Here is an 8,218-nt window from a genome sequence, read left to right as displayed (position 1 = left end):
CACCTGTTATCTTTATTTAATTTCTCAAGCAGAGGTGAACTTCCTTATGACGTCACTAGGGATGATTTCAAGGCAATTGTGATTTTTAGTTTGAGATGAAATCTTTTTTAAAAATTGCAAGGATTCCAAGAATTTCACTAAGAAGGGAAATGAAGTCGGCTGTTCCATGTTGAGGGCCATCTCTGTACATCGACGGGGAGTCCGTCAGCAGGAGGAAAATAGTTCTTTCATCTTGTTTGGTTAGTCGGTTCGACAAGGAAGTTGGGGGATGTGATCGGGTGGAGGAATGGGCGACGCGAGCATAGAACACGTCCTGTGGAGTGGGAGTTACTCCCTTATCAGATTCATTGCTTCTATTAAGATTTCCTTCTTAGGCAAAGGCTCAACGTGTGCTGAAGGAAAGCTGACGATAAAGGGGATGTGCAACCTTGCGAATCGATGTGTGATCTTTCAGAGTTGGTTGTTGTGGTGTCCTTAGAGATAAAGGTCTCAAACAAATCCTGATGTTCGGACTTCCCCTTCACCTATGGTTTCATGCTTTATTTGTTGAAGTAAGGGAGTTAGGTGGTAGATTCATGGGAGTTATTGCTGATGAAATAAGGGACGCCGAAAACATTCAAATTACAATGAGAATTAGATCGACTTATTTACAATTCGTGTTTATTAATGATGATACCTTCTATTACAAGGTTGCAATCTGGGAAAAAGTCTCACCTGAATTGGTTCCCTCGACAGAGAGTATTGAAGGCAGTGACGGGTCTCATCTTATGATGGAGAAAGGATGGAATATGCTTCTCAGCAAAGGGAAGGAAGGGGTGTTATAGATTCAACAATGGCTAAAAGACATAGAGCTTCAAAGGGTGGTGAAATATGTGTGAGGAAAATCAAGTAGCTGACATGCGCGGGGTACGCGCATTATAGCTGGTAAGGAAAAGGTTATATGTGGAGATTGTAGGGGCTCAATTCTAGATTATTCCTTATCCTTATCTACAGGGGTTGGTGAAGAGGTTGGGCTGGGCTGCACAGATTGGCCTAAGGTTGATTTGGGCTGGAGGGTTTCAGGGTAAGCTAAAGCTTTAAGTCATTTTGGGTCTAGGAGGAATAGGCTCATGAAGACTAAGCCCAAGCCTGATAAGACTTTAGTTAACTTTGAGCCTCGGATAGCCCACACTAAAACACAAGTATACAGAGGACCCAACTCACTATCCATTTCTTTTCTTAACTAAACAGATCTATCTTTAGGGTCAAAAAGATTAGCCCAGGTTCAGGTTCAAGCCCAATCCCAAACTCTCTCCTCTTCTTCGTTACAGCGTGCTGCACCCCACTAGTCCTTGACTGAGAAAGCAAAGTGGAGAAGGCTGATTGCTTCAACTAGTCGCCAGGGTTCTCGATGGATTCCTAATGAAAAATAGAAGTGGGTAGCATGCTCTCATTCTCCATCTCCTTCTCCAGGTTTGACTTCTGATTCTCATTCTAAAAGCTCATATTCTACCCCTTCTTCGTGTGAGGTCTTGGGAAATGGTGGTGGTGGTGTGGAGGATCATATGGTTGAAGGGTCATTGTCTTCAATGAACATGTCCGGAATTGTAGGTTGCTCCAATGGGGTGACAATATGTGTAGGATGGGACCTTCATTTCTAGTTGACAGATGACTTAGCTGTGACTTTACTCATCAAACTTAAGTTCTTTATTACTCTAAAAGGCTTAAATGGTCTACCTTCCATGACTGAGGTGAATCATCCTCATGAATTGATGACAAATATTATGGATGACCCTAGAACTAAGCTAAATTTGTAGTTAAATATGTATCAGAACAGTGTTGAAAGTGAGGGGGAGGAGTTTGAAAAGCAGTTTTCTTCTCAACAGGTCTGTGCTCATGATTTATTTTCCTGGGATATTGATCAATCTGATGTGGACATTATGGAACCCTTAGCAATTGTACACCCTGATTGCTTAAAGGCGACTAACGATTTGGGTATAGACTGGGTATTTGAAAATATTGGCGAGGTTAGTGAAGCTCTGTGTGTCTCCTCAGAGGTTAATGATGACCCAACACAATCCATTCTTCATACTATTGTGGTAGGAAACAATAATATATAGACCTATAAAAGCACAAAAGTTGTTAAAAATAGGAAACATTCACATCGGAAAGGAGAATAGGAGGTTAAGAACCTTATTTCCTATGTCAACTATGAAGGGAAGGATGGGGTGCATAAAGAAAGGGGAAGGACTAGAAGTAGGAAACAGGGAGGAGGGGAATTGATTATTTTTGGTTCTCAATGAAGCTACGAATTATTACATGGAATGTCTATGGATTAAATGATCCGGACAAAAGAAGGGTGGTTAAGGTTGCTATAAGGAAGTGAAATGCCCGTGTTATATGTTTGCAAGAAACCAAGTTGGCTTCTATTACTGATGAAGTGGGTAGGAGTCTTTGGGGAGGTAGGTTTGTGGATTGGGAAGCGTTAAACAATTCCGGCACATTGGGCGGAATTCTAATTATGTAAGATCGAAGATGGTTGTCTAGAACGAATTTCTAGAAAGGGCTATTTTCTTTATCATGTGTGTTTCAAATGGAAGATAATAATTTTAGTTGGGTCTTTTCTAGAGTTTATGGACCCGTTATTGATTGTAATAGACCTATTTTTTGGGAAGAGCTTAGCTACGTTAAGGAATTGTGGTCGTTACCTTAGTGCTTAGGTGGGGACTTTAATTCTGTTAGGTCTCCATTTGAGAGATCCACAAGGGGGAGGTGGTCCTCGGAGATGACCCAGTTCTCTGACTTTATTGATGGTCACTTTCTTATTGATCTGCTATTGGAAGGGGCAACTTTCACTTGGTCTAGGGGCAGAGATCTAGTTACTCTTTTAAGGCTAGATAGATTCCTGAGTTCTGAAGATTGGGATGAGAAGTTCCCAGATGTTACTCAGGCAACTTTGGTTAGGGTCACGGCTGATCATGTGCCCTTAGTTCTTGATTATGGAGGCATGAGATCTAAACCCACACCATTTCGCTTCAAAAATATATGGTTGAGATCTGAGGAGGGGAAAGTCCAGTCCTAGTGGGGGGAGGCAATGTTTACAGGCTCTATTAGCTATGTGCTTGCTAAGAAGCTTCAGATTCTCAAATCTGAGCTTAAGAAGTGGAATAAAAAGGTGTTTGGGAATCTTGAATAAAAGAAAAATAGGGTTCTGGATGATATTGCTGAACTTGATCGTCTTGATGAGCTGGGGCAAGATACGAAGTCTTTATGCTCTAAAAGAGCATCTTGTCAGACGACTTTTGGTTAGATTGCTACTGTAGAGGAGATTTCGTGGCGTCAGAAATCTCGGGCATTGTGGCTAAAAGAAGGTGAACGCAATATAAAATTCTTTGACAGGCTTGCTAACACTAATAAAAGATACAATAAAATTAGGCATATGCATGTGAATGGTTCAGAGTTGTGGAAAGAAGATGAGGTGCATGGGGGAATTATTTCTTTTTATCAGCAGCTCTATACTGAGACTTTGGGACAGAGACCTAAACTTAACGGTTTGCATTTCGATGTTATTTCTACGCTGGATAGTGATAGGCTTGAGGTTCCTTTCTTTGAAGAGGAAGTTTTTAAGGCGTTATCAGTTGTAATGGTGATAAAGCTCCAGGGCCTGACATATTCACTATACGGTTTCTTAATGAGAGTTGGGAGGTGCTGCGCAATGAGGTGATGGCCTTTTTTCAGGATTTTCATTCTCATGGCACTTTTGAGAAATCATTGAATGCATTTTTCATTACTCTTATTCCTAAGAAGGGTGACGCCTCTAACATTAAGGACTTTTGTCCAATCAGCTTAGTGGGATGTATGTATAAGCTTATTGCCAAGGTCCTTGTTTTTAGAATGCGAAATGTTTTGGATGAAATTATTTCGAGTCACAAAATGCTTTTGTTGGTGGTAGGCTAATTTTGGATTCCGTTCTTATCGTAAAGAATGTGTTAACTCTAGGTTGAAGAGTGGAGTTCCTGGTGTCTTTTGTAAACTTGACATCGAGAAAGCCTATGATCACATGAATTGAAAGTTTTTTCTTTATTTACTTCGGAGGATGGGGTTCGGGGATTGATGGATAAAATGAATTGAATCTTGCATCTCGTCCGTCATGATCTCTGTGCTTATGAACGGATCTCCTGCTAGTTTTTTCCCGAGTTCGTGTGGTTTGAGACAAAGAGATCCCTTATTGTCTTTTTTTATTCCTTATTGTTATGGAGGGATTGAGCAGATTAATGAAAAAAGCGTAGGATCTGGGTTACATAAGGGGGTTCACTGTCGGTAGAGATCTTGCTCATCAGATTGAGATATCCTGTTTGTTGTTTGTGGATGATACCTTGGTTTTTTATGATGTTGATGTTTCCCAACTTAGATATTTAAGTTGTGTTCTAGTTTGCTTCCAAGTAGTATCCGGACTTAAAATTAATGTTAGAAAGAGTGTGTTTGTCCCATTGGGGGATGTTCCTGATATTTCTTCCTTAGCTGCAGTTCTTGGGTGTGGAGTGGGTGTTTTTTCACTTCCTTATCTGGGATTACCTTTGGCAGTTTCCTCCAGGAGAGTGGGGAGTTGGGATTCGGTGATTAACAGGTATGAAAAAAGATTGGCGGGATGGAAAAAATAGTATCTTTCAAAAGGGGGACAGGTCACTATTATTAAGAGCACCCTCTCGTCCCTTCCCATAAATTTCTTACCTTTGTTTCAAATCCCATACTCTGTTGCTAAACGGATCAAAAAAAATCAAAGAGACTTTCTTTGGGGTGGAAGAGGAGAAGAGTTCAAGTATCATCTTGTTAATTAGGAGCAAGTTTGCAAACCTTTGAAATTTGGTGGCTTAGGCATTCGGAAGCTGGTCCCTTTCAATAGAGCCTTATTGGGGAAGTGGTTATGGAGGTTCGGTAAAGAGCGTCATCGACATTGGAGAAGAGTTATCTCGTGTCGTTTCGGGGAGGAGAGTGGGGGTTGGTCCTCTCATCCTGTTTCTATTACCGGAGGCGTTGGCATTAGCATTTGGAAATTCTTTCGGAAAGGTTGGGATGTGTTTGCCACCCATATTCGATTTAAGGTTCGTAATGGTACATATATTCGATTTTGGGAAGATTTATGGTGTGGTGATCAGTTGTTATCTCTTTCATTTCCTCATCTCTTCAGCATTGCCATGAATAAGCATGCTTACGTAGTTGATTGTTATCATCTTGATAGCAGTGGGGTTACATGGGATGTGCGTTTTAGGCATTCTTTTCATGATTAGGAGATAACAAAAGTTTGTATTTTTTTGGACCTATTGAATAGACAGAAGGATGTTGGTAGAGGTTGTGATGACATTTTGCGGATCCCCTCCACTCATGGTAAATATGGAATATGATCCATATTCTTGTGTATTTTGCTGGACAAGATTTCCCATAGAAGTGTATTTGGCGCTTTAAAGCTCCTCTTAGAGTCGCCTTCTTTGTTTCGATTGCTACCTGTGGAAAGATTTTAGCATTGGATAATCTGCGCAAGAGAGTATTTTTGGCGTTCAATGGGTAATGCCTAAGCATTCTATAATACCCCTTATTTTAGAAAGGATTGTCTGGGTATTTTAATTAATGATTTTAGATTTTATTGCATATTTATTTAATTATGTGACTTATGTGCTTATTTGCTTAATTGACTAATTGTATTTATTTAAATTAATTGTTTAATTGTAATTGTGTATTTATTTTAAATTAATTATTTAATTGTAATTGTTTATTTGTTTTACTTTAATTGTTTAATTGTGATTTAATTTAATTATTTGATTAATTGGTGTTTTAAATGACATGTATTTCATATGGCTTATATGACTTAATTGGTTTATATTTTATATGGTCGTATATATAGTTTAGGTTTAGGGTTTTTCTTTTATGAAGATAGATTAGCCGACATATAATTTAGTTGGAATTAGAAGTATGTTTAATAAAGGCCTATATATATATAACAGTATACGTCTGCTAGGGTTGAAAACCCTATTCACGTAATAGTTATTGAGAGGAAACACAGAGGCACGTAATGGTTCTTGAAGGGAAAAATAGAAAGAAGCTTGAGAGGAAACTGTGAGAACCACCAGTTAGGATTTCAGCCGTGGACTGAAGGTCATACCATGGAGGAAGGAATGGATGGCTAGTGGGATTGAAACCGAGCAGTAGGAGGTTTACCGGTAGTCAGCAGTCGTCGGAGAATTTAGAGACGACGTTGAAAGGTTTCAAACCGAAATCTAAAGGCAAGTTTTATTCTATCTCCTTCCTGTAAACTTGTATTCTGCGCATTCTGGATAGTCTCCAGGAATCTAAGTTAATTTTAAAATGGATGTTTATGCACGATAGATAGGCTGAAAACTGTCTTACGTTTTTGTAACTGAAATTGTTTTTCTTACATAAACTGTTTCGATTAGGTTTTAAACTTTTGTAAATTAATTCATAATGGAATGTGAGGAGTATCTAGGACTGTTTGGATATAAATTGGATCCTAAGAAGTTTAAAAACAATTGAGACAGAGAGTTGGAACTTTGCTGGAAGCGAAGAAGACAAAGGACGAAGCGGGGATCTTAGGGAGAGAGCTGGCTCCCTAAGGGAGGGAGCTGGCTCCCTAGGTGAGAGAGCCGGCTCTCCATGAGGGAGATCCAGCTCTGGAAGCATGAGAGCCGGCTCCCTTGATGGTGCACCCCTACGGGGTGTTTTTATGAGGTTTTAGTGGTTCCAGGGGTTAAAGGTAATTTCTGAAAGTTATGGGAGGTTTTAAATGTTTAAAATTAACCTGTTAAAACCTTAAAATAGTTAGTATAAGCTAGTGTGCTAATCTTAAGCAGATATCATGAAATATAAACATATAATATGCATGCTATCAAGGAAGGAGGAAGAATTAAATTGCTAGTTTGTTTTAGCAACTTAAACGGACTGGTATGAAATTACTTATGGGATGTTATATAACTGATATATATAAATTAATAAACACAAGAAGGTTGGTTTAGGATATGGTTATAAACATCATGAACTTTAGATACTAAGTTGTATGCTGTCAGGAGTTGTAGAAATTTTAGTTGCTAGTTTTATTTTAGCAAACTAAAAGGACTAGTATGGGAATACTTTTGGAGTTCCATATAATGTACTCCGTGTACATTTCTGTGTGTCATTATATTTGGCACAGGATTTATAATTGAGGATTAAAGGGACGTCATGAAATTTAAACATTAATTGGCATGCCGTCAAGGATTGTGCAGGTTTTAATTGCTAGTTTTACTTCAACAAACGAATTGAACTATTAGGGGAATACTTTCGGACTTTCATATAATGTGCTCAGTTAATACTTCTGATTTTCATTATAACATGCTATGGATTTTTTTTTTTTTTTAAATTGATAAACGATGATAATTTCTGTTTTGTCAACTGGATGGATATGGATGGTTTAAATTGTTTATCATTACTTTAGCAATTTAAACAGATGTTTTGTGATTATAATCATATATTGGATGCAGAATAGGATCTTGTCTATAGTTGATTTCTATTATGTTTGGCCTTGGATGTATTGATGTTCAAATATGTGTGCATCATTTATGGATCATATACATGATATGCACCAGTATGGGACAGTGGCATATTAGGGATGGATTAGATCAAAATGATAAGTCCTATCTATTCATACATACGGAATGGATTAACTAAAATAGTTAAATCCTACATGGATGCATGTCTTGTCAACTAAAACAGCTGAACGACATATCGGATGTTTGTTTTATTTTTCTGTATTAGGAAAAAATTTATATATATACCTATGGTACCGTGATATGAGCTTGAGTCTCAGGATCATGGTTAGGGTGTGTAACTAGATATTACTGATGTTCCCTGATAGGTCTAGGGCACATGCACACCGTAATGTGTGAGTTATATGTTACCTTCTGTTCAGGCTGAACTACACTATAGGCTAGTGAGCGTCCTATAGTGTGTACCTATATCTATATGGACTATTTTAGTTATTGTCGAACTATCTAAGATGTATTTGCGTATCGGGTTTATGTATGGATTGAAGTAGGATGTAACTTGCATGTGGGCCTGACCCACTCTTATTTTTTTAGGTGGTCGTCAGTACCAGGCTTAGAGTTTGATCGTGATGAAGCAGATACAGTCACTCACTCTTCCGACTACATAGGATTTCCTTTCTTATTTTAGTTTTGGATTTTGGTTCTAT

This window comes from Cornus florida, unplaced genomic scaffold (genome assembly GCF_030987335.1).
Source record: "Cornus florida cultivar Cherokee Brave unplaced genomic scaffold, ASM3098733v1 CherokeeBrave_3.0.0_Hap2_Chr08, whole genome shotgun sequence".
Lineage (NCBI taxonomy): Eukaryota > Viridiplantae > Streptophyta > Magnoliopsida > Cornales > Cornaceae > Cornus > Cornus florida.
This window is presented reverse-complemented; position numbering follows the sequence as displayed.